The sequence below is a fragment of the Aythya fuligula genome, chromosome W (assembly GCF_009819795.1).
Source record: "Aythya fuligula isolate bAytFul2 chromosome W, bAytFul2.pri, whole genome shotgun sequence".
In the NCBI taxonomy this organism is placed as follows: domain Eukaryota; kingdom Metazoa; phylum Chordata; class Aves; order Anseriformes; family Anatidae; genus Aythya; species Aythya fuligula.
In genome coordinates this window covers 1,428,016-1,438,363 of record NC_045594.1, presented here as the reverse complement: position 1 = coordinate 1,438,363, position 10,348 = coordinate 1,428,016, and the positions used below count along the sequence as shown (strand labels likewise).

The window sequence follows — 10,348 nt, the reverse complement described above, 5'->3', positions numbered from 1 at the left end:
GTGACCCTTGGGTCCCTTCCAGCTGGGAACACTCTGTCGGTGCACCTGTGGCCCCTCAGCAGCGGCAGAGGCCCTGCGGACTGGCACCGAGAGAGATCCGGGCCCGATGATGGGTTCTCCGGGCCGCCTCCCCTCAGCCACCGCGGGGTTGCGCCGCTCCGCCCTGACGGCGCGAGTTGCCTAGCAACCCCCAACGGGCGGGGGCAGGGAGGGAGGGAGGGAGGGTAGTGCTAGGAAACCGAGGAGCTGCCGTCAAGCGGCATCGCGGCTGTCGCAAAGACGTTGAGGCAATGTCGTAAGGCGCGGCCCGACCCGGCTCCCTCACGCTTATGCCCCTAGCCCTGGAGACCACCTGCTCCATGTGGGGCTCGGGCCGGGTTCTCAGCTTCTCTTCCTCCCCCTCATTCTACTATGGCCCGGAAAACAGTTAGCAGGAAGCGAAAAGCGGCGGCGACTGCCGCGGGGCCCGGGGGGCTCCATGGGGAACAGGTAGGCTTTGGGGGGGTGGGCGGTGTGAGAGGAGAGGGACACTGGGATTGGGGAGGTGGCCGGAGGGGCCCTGAGGGGGGGGCCGTGGTGTGAGGGTGCCCTGTTGGGGGAGACGTCATGAGGTTCTGCCCCCCCGCCCCGATCCCGTTGGGTGCCGCTGCTCGACATGTAACCACCGTGCCCGCCGCCCCCAGCTCTGCAGCCATACACTGGGCCGACCCCAAGGCTGGCTGCAGGAGACCCACGGCCCCCCTGGTCCGTCTCCAGCCCCCTCTCTTAGCTGTGACCCCAAAACGGTGTGGCTGGGGCGGGGGGGGGGGGGCGGTCTTCGCCTGTTTAAACTGTTGTTTTCCCCCCCTTCTTTTCTCCTGTATCCGTAAGCAACGACATCAGTAAACCCCTGTGGAGTGATGGGGGTATCGCTGTGGTGTTGCTTCTGTAGCAAACATTTGTTATTTCTATAAACTTTTGGAGACTGGCAAATCCAAGCTAATCTGCTATGGTATTCACTAGGGTAGCCACCTCAATTTCAGCATTCTGAATTTACAAGGGTAGTGAGGAGGTGGGGTTGCCCTTTATGTGAGGGAGCAATTAGAGTGTACCCAGCTCCACCTAGGGGAGGGTGAAGCACAAGTGGAGAGCTTGTGGGTGAGGAAGGCTAAAGCCCACCTAGAGATGAGGTTTGCAAAAGAGATAAAAGAAACCCTTCTTATTTTAAGTATGTAAACGGTAGAAGGAAGACTAGGGATGATGTGGGTCCCTTGCTGAATGAGGGGAGTGTCCTGGTAATGGGAGACATTGAGAAAGCAGAGATACTGAGTGCTTTCTTTGCCTCAGTCTTTGTTTCAAGGACCCCCCCCCCCCCCGGGACTCCTCGACCCTGGAGGAAGGAGAAAGAGTCTGGGAAGTGGAGATCTCCCCCCTTGTTGACAAGGGAGTGGTTCGGGAGCGTCTGAGTGGGCTCAACGCACACAAATCCATGGGTCCCGATGGGATGCATCCACGTGTGCTGAGGGAGTTGGGAGAGGTGATTGCCGAATCGCTCTCTATCATCTTTGAAAGGTCCTGGAGAACAGGAGAGGTGCCTGAAGACTGGAGGATAGCCAATGTCACTCCGGTCTTCCAGAAGGGCAAGAAGGAGGATCCGGGAAACTACAGGCCAGTCAGTCTCACCTCTGTCCCTGGAAAGGTGTTGGAACAGCTTGTTCTGGATGCCATCTCCAAGCAATTGGAAGAGAAGAAGGTTATGAGGCATAGTCAGCATGGATTCACCAAGGGGAAGTTGTGCTCAACCAACCTCGTTGTCTTCTATGATGGCATCACCAGCTGGGTAGATGGGGGGAGAGCAGTGGATGTCATCTACCTTGACTTTAGCAAGGCTTTTGATACTGTCTCCCACGACATCCTGCTAGCAAAGCTGAGAAAGTGTGGGATAGAGGAGTGAACAGTGAGGTGGGTTGAGAACTGGCTGAGCTCAGAGGGTGGTGATCGGCGGCACAGAGTCCGGCTGGAGGCCTGTGACTAGCGGTGTTCCCCAGGGGTCGGTGCTGGGTCCGGTCTTGTTCAACATCTTCATCAACAACCTTGATGAGGGAATAGTGTCCGCCCTCAGCAAGTACGCCGATGACACAAAGCTGGGAGGGGTGGCTGACACGCCAGAAGGCTGTGCTGCCATTCAATGAGACCTGGACCAGCTGGAGTCAGGAAGAAACCAATTTGGTCAGGAAGAAACCAAATGAGGTTTAACAAGAGCAAGTGTAGAGTCCTGCACCTGGGAAGGAACAACCGCATCTATCAGTACAGGCTGGGGGACGACCTGCTGGAGAGGAGCTCTGAGGAGAAGGACCTGGGGGTCCTGGTGGACGACAGGTTGACCATGAGCCAGCAGTGTGCCCTGGTGGCCAAGAGGGCCAATGGCATCCTGTCGTGCATTAAAAGGGAGTGTGGCCAGCAGGTCAAGGGAGGTGATCCTCCCCCTCTACTCTGCCCTGGGCAGGCCTCACCTGGGGTACTGTGTCCAGTTCTGGGCTCCCCGGTACAAGAAAGACAGGGATCTCGTGGAAAGAGTCCAGCGGAGGGCCACAAAGATGATACGGGGCCTGGAGCATCTTCCTTATGAGGAAAGGCTGAGAGACCTGGGTCTGTTCAGCCTGGAGAAAAGAAGACTGAGAGGGGATCTCATCAATGTGTATAAATACCTGAGGTGTGGGAGACAGAGGGATTTGGCCAACCTCTTCTCAGTGGTTTGTGGGGCCAGGACAAGGAGTAATGGTCACAAGATAGAGCACAGGAAGTTCCGCATCAACATGCGAGAGACCTTCTTCACAGTGAGGGTGATGGAGCACTGGAACAGGCTGCCCAGGGAGGTTGTGGAGTCTCCTTCTCTGGAGATATTCAAGGCCCGTCTGGATGCCTACTTGGGCAGCCTGCTCTAAGGAACCTGCTTTGGCAGAGGGATTGGACTTGATGATCTTTGAGGACCTGTCGTGGTTTAACCCGGCCGGCAGCTAAACACCACGCAGCCGTTAGCTCACCCTCCCCGCTCCCTCTCTGGGACGGGGGAGAGAAATGGAAAGTGAAGCCCGTGAGTTGAGATAAAGACAGTTTAATAAGACAGGAAAATAATAACAAAATAATAATAATAATAATAACAATAATGATGATACAATGGTGATAATAGGAAAGTAATAATAATATGTACAAACAAGTGATGCACAATGCAATTGCTCACCACCCGCTGACCGATGCCCAGCTTAACCCCGGCCCCCTCCCCCGGCTAGCCACCCCTATATATTGTTTAGCATGACGTCAGATGGTATGGAATACCCCTTTGGCTAGTTTGGGTCACCTGTCCTGGGTCTGTCCCCTCCCAGCTCTTACTGCACCCCCAGCCTGCCTGTTGGCAGGACAGAGCGAAAGGCTGAGATGTCCTTGGCTTGGTATAAGCACTGCTCTGCAACAATTAAAACATCGGGGTGTTATCAGCACTCTTCTCATCCTAAGCCAAAACACAGCATTCCACCAGCTACTAGGAAGAAAATTAATCAGGACATCTATCCACCCCTTATTCCATACCGTTTATGTCATGCTCAGGTTACACTCTTTTCCATACATTCTAATTAGTCACCTACAGTAGTCATAGTAGTGATAACATACAGTATTATATAGTAATTAACATGGTACAATTCAGTTCATGGGCTATTCTCACCCAGTATTAAATCTCCTTGAGGTACACACCGGACCTCTCCGTTCTTTTGCATCACCCACCAAGTGTATCCAGGTCCCTGAGCGAAAACAATTCCACGAATAGGTTTGCCTTTTCCTGAGGCAGGAGTAGCCCAGACTGTTTTACCCAGCATATTTCTTACATGCACTACAGGAACTTTATCCCCATCTACAGTACGTAACAGGTTTGATTGGGCAGGTCCAGCTCGGTTGGCAGATCCCCTAGTATTGACTAACCAGGTGGCCTTTGCCAAATGCGTATCCCAATTTTTGAATGTCCCAGCACCCATTGCTTTCAATGTAGTCTTTAACAGTCCACTGTATCGTTCAACTTTCCCGGAGGCTGGTGCATGATAGGGGATGTGATACACCCACTCAATACCATGCCCTTTGGCCCAAGTGTCTATAAGGTTGTTTCGGAAATGAGTTCCATTGTCTGACTCTATTCTTTCTGGGGTACCATGTCGCCATAGGACTTGCTTTTCAAGGCCCAGGATAGTGTTCCGGGCGGTGGCATGAGGTACAGGATATGTTTCCAGCCATCCGGTGGTTGCTTCCACCATTGTAAGTATGTGGCGCTTGCCATTGCGAGTTTAAGAGAGCGTGATGTAATCAATCTGTCAGGCTTCTCCATATTTATATTTCAGCCATCGTCCTCCATACCAAAGAGGCTTTGACCGTTTGGCTTGCTTGATTGCAGCACATGTTTCACAGTCATAAATAACCTGTGCTATAGCGTCCATGGTCAGGTCCACCCCTCGATCACGAGCCCATCTGTATGTTGCATCTCTACCTTGATGGCCTGAGGTGTCATGGGCCCATCGGGCTATAAATAATTCACCTTTATGCTGCCAATCCAGGTCCACCTGAGCTACTTCAATCTTAGCAGCCTGATCCACCTGCTGGTTGTTTTGATGTTCTTCAGTAGCCCGATTCTTGGGCACATGAGCATCTACGTGACGTACTTTCCTCTTCCAGGTTCTCCACCCGAGCAGCAATGTCTTGCCACAAAGCAGCAGCCCAGATGGCTTTGCCCCTACGCTGCCAGTTGTTTTGCTTCCATTGCTGTAACCATCCCCACAGGGCATTTGCTACCATCCATGAATCGGTGTAGAGATAGAGAACTGGCCATTTTTCTCGTTCAGCAATGTCTAAAGCCAGCTGAATGGCCTTCACTTCTGCAAACTGACTCGATTCACCTTCTCCCTCAGCAGCTTCTGCAACTCGTCGCATAGGACTCCATACAGCAGCCTTCCATCTCCGATGCTTCCCCACAATACGACAGGACCCATCAGTGAACAGGGCATATTTCTTTTCATTCTCTGGTAACTGGTTGTACAGTGGGGCTTCTTCAGCACGACCCACCTCCTCTGATGATGATATCCCAAAGTATTTGCCTTCTGGCCAGTCCATAATCACTTCCAATATTCCTGGGCGACTGGGGTTTCCTATTCGAGCCCGCTGAGTGATCAATGCAACCCACTTCCTCCACGTAGCATCAGTTGCATGATGCGTAGAAGAGACCCTTCCCTTGAACATCCAGCCTAGTACCGGCAATCGGGGTGCTAGGAGGAGCTGCGCTTCAGTACCGACCACCTCCGAAGCAGATCGAAATCCTTCATATGCTGCCAATATCTCCTTTTCAGTTGGAGTATAGCGGGCCTCAGATCCTCTGTATCCCCGACTCCAAAACCCCAGGGGCCGACCTCGAGTTTCCCCAGGTTCTTTCTGCCAGAGGCTCCAGGTGGGGCCGTTCTCCCCGGCTGCAGTGTAGAGCACATTCTTTACATCTGGTCCTGTTCGAACTGGCCCAAGGGCTACTGCATGGACTATTTCCTGCTTGATTTGTTCAAAGGCTTGTCGTTGTTCAGGGCCCCATTCAAACTCATTCTTCTTACGGGTTACTTGGTAGAGCGGGTTTACAATCAGACTGTAATTTGGGATGTGCATTCTCCAAAACCCCACAACACCTAGGAAAGTCTGTGTTTCTTTTTTGTTAGTTGGTGGAGACATAGCTGTTATTTTGTTGATCACATCCATTGGGATTTGACGACGTCCATCTTGCCATTTTATTCCTAAAAACTGGATCTCTCGTGCAGGTCCTTTGACTTTATTTTGTTTTATGGCAAAACCGGCTTTCAGAAGGATTTGGACTATTTTCTTCCCTTTCTCAAAAACTTCCTCTGCTGTGTTACCCCACACAATAATGTCATCGATGTACTGCAGGTGTTCAGGAGCTTCCCCCTGCTCTAGCGCAGACTGGATCAGCCCATGGCAAATGGTAGGGCTGTGTTTCCACCCCTGGGGCAGCCGATTCCAAGTATATTGGACTCCCCTCCAAGTGAAGGCAAATTGTGGCCTGCACTCTGCTGCTAGAGGGATGGAGAAAAATGCATTAGCGATATCAGTTGTGGCGTACCACTTGGCTGCCTTCGATTCAAGTTCGTACTGAAGTTCCAGCATGTCCGGCACTGCAGCGCTCAGTGGTGGCGTCACTTCGTTCAGGCCACGATAGTCCACTGTTAGTCTCCACTCGCCATTAGACTTTCGCACTGGCCATATGGGACTATTGAAAGGTGAATGAGTCTTGCTGATCACTCCTTGGCTCTCCAATTGACGAATTAGCTTATGGATGGGAATCAGGGAGTCTCGGTTAGTGCGATATTGCCGCCGGTGCACAGTTGTGGTAGCGATTGGCACTTGCTGTTCTTCGACCCTCAGCAACCCCACAACAGAGGGGTCCTCTGAGAGACCAGGCAAGGTAGATAATTGTTTAATGCCTTCTGTCTCTAAGGCAGCTATACCAAAAGCCCACCGGAACCCTTTTGGGTCCTTGCAATATCCTCTTCTAAGATAGTCTATGCCAAGGATACATGGAGCATCCGGGCCAGTCACAATGCGGTGCTTTTCCCACTCATTCCCAGTCAGACTCACTTCAGCCTCCAATACAGTCAACTGCTGAGATCCCCCTGTCACTCCACAAATATAGATGGGCTCTGGTCCTTTATATCTCGATGGCGTTATAGTACATTGTGCACCGGTGTCTACTAAAGCCTTATACTTCTGTGCATCTGACGTGCCAGGCCATCGAATCCACACAGTCCAATAAACTCGATTGTCCCTTTCCTCCCCCTGGCTGGAGGCAGGGCCCCTCTAATCCTGGTCAGAATCTTCTTCATTTCTGTGTTTGAAGGACTGTCTGCTGGAAGTTGGAGCAGCAAACTTTTCAGAGAATCCCTTTTTCTTGATTGTTTTCTTTTGCAACTCACGTACCCGTGCCTCTAGGGTCGCAGTAGATTTTCCATCCCATTTTCTCATGTCCTCTCCATGGTCTCGTAAGTAAAACCACAGGGTGGCACGGGGTGAGTACCCACCATATCGTCTTCCTTGTGTGGATGAACGCCTACCCCTGATAGCTGAGACACTGCTTTGTACAGGTGCAGAGGAGAATAATCTCTCTTCAAGTTGGTGAACCTTTTCAGAAAGTTTCCCCCAAGTGTTCTCTTTTGGTCGGTGGACACTGGTTGGTTCAGGTGGGGAGGATGATAGATTCTCTTCAAGTTGGTGAACCTTTTCAGAAAGTTTCTCCACAGCTGAGACGCAGGCCTGTAAGGAAGAAGAGAGACTTTCTTCGTACTGCCGGAGTTGTTTAGCCGCTTCATCCACTGTGGGTTCCTCATCCTCTTTCCAGGCCATTATTGCCAATGAGCTGGCATATGATGATGGTGCACTCCGTACAAACTTCCGCCACATGGGTCGTGTACACCTGACTTCATCTGGATCTTTGGATGTTTGTCTGAGGTCTGGATCCTCATAAATCACTTCCCGTACGGCTAATTCCCTCAGGTACTGGATTCCCTTCTCCATAGTGGTCCACTTGCCTGGTAGACATAAAAGTTCTTCCTTGAAGGGATACCTTTCCCTCACAGCTGAGAGGAGACGCCTCCAGAGGCTGTGAGATTGTGCTCCATTTGCAATTGCTTTGTCAATGCCAGCGTCTCTAGCAAGGGATCCCAGTCGCTTGGCTTCCCTGCCGTCTAATTCCACACAATTGGCTCCAGAGTCCCAGCATCGGAGCAGCCAGGTGACAAGCTGCTCACCTATACAGCGACCAAAATCTTTTTGCACATCTCGTAACTCATGCTCGTTTAGGCTTCGGGTAGTTACTGTTGATTTTTCGGCATCCTCATCTTCCTCCTCCTGAACCCTTGATGGCCCAGCGTCGTCGTCGTCTCCGTTGTCACTATACCTAGATTTGGCAGAAGACTCTCTGCGTTCTAAACGACCTGAATCTCTATACCATTTTTTCACCTTCTCTACAGGGGCAGCTTGCACTGCTACTGCTCGTTTCTCTGACCTTGTTACAGGGTCTGCCACAGGGGTTGGAATAGCCGCAGGGTCTGTCACTAAGTTGATAGCAGTATCAATGGTAGCTCGATAGGCATGAGCCAGGCCCCAGCATGTTACAATGATTTGTGTCACTTTGGAACTGCCAGAATCATGACACCTTTTTCTCAAGCATTCTGCCAGTTTTTGAGGATTTTGCAGTTGTTCAGGGGTGAATTTCCAAAACACTGGGGGTGCCAACTGCTCTAGATGCCTGCCCATATCCTCCCATACTCCCTGCCACCCACAACTATACTGCCTCCGGGCAGATCTCCGGATGAGCTTCCTAAGTAGTTGTTTAACTTTAAGCAGAACCTGAAGCGCATTCAGGAGGCAGAACAACAGGACTATGCTGGTCTGAGTATCCCAAGGATATTCAATATCTTGGAGAGCTATTGTAATAAACTCGGAGGATAAGAGGGAGGTGAAGGAGGAAGGCATAGTGATCCAGGAGGATACAGGGGTGGTGAAGGAGAAAGGGAGAGTAATCGAGTAAGAAAAAATATCTTCCCCTTTCCCCTCCACAGATTGACTCCCTAATGGAAAAAAACAATAGGTATAATTGCTAATAGTTTCCAAGATACAGTTTCCAAAATACAGAGTCGACGATGTTACTGAGTACAAATACCAAGTTAGAGTCATGACCAGATATCTCATCGTCTCATAAGCCATTGCTACAACACTCAGTACCATAATGATCTGAAACCAGGGCCCGGAGAGGATAAACAACATGACAGAGAGCAAGTACGGAAAATAATGTACTATAATACTCAATTTGGAAAACAGGCGCAGCAGAGTTGAGATTAAAGCGATCAGCATTATGACAAGTGACTATTAAGCAGGTCTAATACTTACACCAATTTTAGTTTAACACACTGTGGTCAGATCTGCTGTTATCTCAACCTTTCGAGCCCCACGTTGGGGGCCAAAAAGACTGTCGTGGTTTAACCCGGCTGGCAGCTAAATACCACGCAGCCGTTCGCTCACCCTCCCCCCTCCCTCTCTGGGACGGGGGAGAGAAATGGAAAGTGAAGCCTGTGAGTTGAGATAAAGACAGTTTAATAAGACAGGAAAATAATAATAACAATAATAACAATAATGTTACAATGGTGATAATAGGAAAGTAATAATAATATGTACAAACAAGTGATGCACAATGCAATTGCTCACCACCCGCTGACCGATGCCCAGCTTAACCCCGAGCAGTCTGGCCCCCTCCCCCCAGCTAACCACCCCTATATATTGTTTAGCATGACGTCAGATGGTATGGAATACCCCTTTGGCTAGTTTGGGTCACCTGTCCTGGGTCTGTCCCCTCCCAGCTCTTACTGCACCCCCAGCCTGCCTGTTGGCAGGACAGAGCAAAAGGCTGAGATGTCCTTGGCTTGGTGTAAGCACTGCTCTGCAACAATTAAAACATCGGGGTGTTATCAGCACTCTTCTCATCCTAAGCCAAAACACAGCATTCCACCAGCTACTAGGAAGAAAATTAATTCTGTTCTAACTGAAACCAGGACAGGACCCTTCCAACCCCTACGATTCTGTGACTCTGTGAAGGGTGCTGCTTTAAGTTCCTCTAACTTCCACGTTTATTTTTCACAGTATGGGTGGGATCACTCTGTTCACAAAAGGAAAAGGCTCCCCCTGGTGAAGCGGTCCTTGGTGTACTACCTGAAAGGTAGAGAGGTGTGGATGCAGAATGAGTCCAGCTATCACCGCTTGTTGCATGAATATGCAGCCCAGCAGCTTCCCAGTGTTCTGAAGGAGAGAGAGTTTCACCTTGGAACCCTTAATAAAGTGTTTGCTTCCCAGTGGCTGAACCACCGACAAGTGGTGTGCGGGACAAAATGCAACACAGTAAGTGCCACCTCACTTGCTCCTCTTTCCCTTGCTTGTTACTTTCTCTTCTTCCATTTGTCTATAGTCCAAGCATGTGGGCTGACAAGGAAAATGTTAGGAAGTAATTATGAGCAGAGTTAAAATGATACATGGTGAATTTTGAATTAACGTATTATTTATCTGTGGCCCATTCTCATCTGAAAGCATGGTTCTGCACATACATGTACATGTATGGCTGTGAACCAGACCGTAAGGCTTGTGCCTGTGCTCAGCATCTCTCTAATCTGCACAGGGCAATTGACTTTTTTGGGGGATGGAGTGCAACGGGGGGTTGAATCTTTCCTCTTGCCATGCAAACAGGGAGTTAGTGACTGTCCCTATGATTTCTAAATGATAAATATAATGTCGG

General features: G+C 50.4%; 1 protein-coding gene across 2 annotated transcripts in view; it reads left to right on the top strand.

The window, feature by feature from the left end:
• Window positions 1–245: 245 nt before the first annotated feature.
• Window positions 246–10,348, top strand: part of LOC116501432 (ubiquitin-associated protein 1-like) — a 139,503-nt gene continuing 129,400 nt past the window's right edge. Inside the window, exons 1-2 of one of the 2 annotated variants that reach the window (XM_032206997.1) lie at window positions 246–489; window positions 9,703–9,957. The gene's annotated coding sequence lies outside the window, so the exon portion shown is untranslated. The remainder of the gene's footprint in view (window positions 490–9,702; window positions 9,958–10,348) is intronic. The other variant, XM_032206999.1, reaches the window with a different exon arrangement.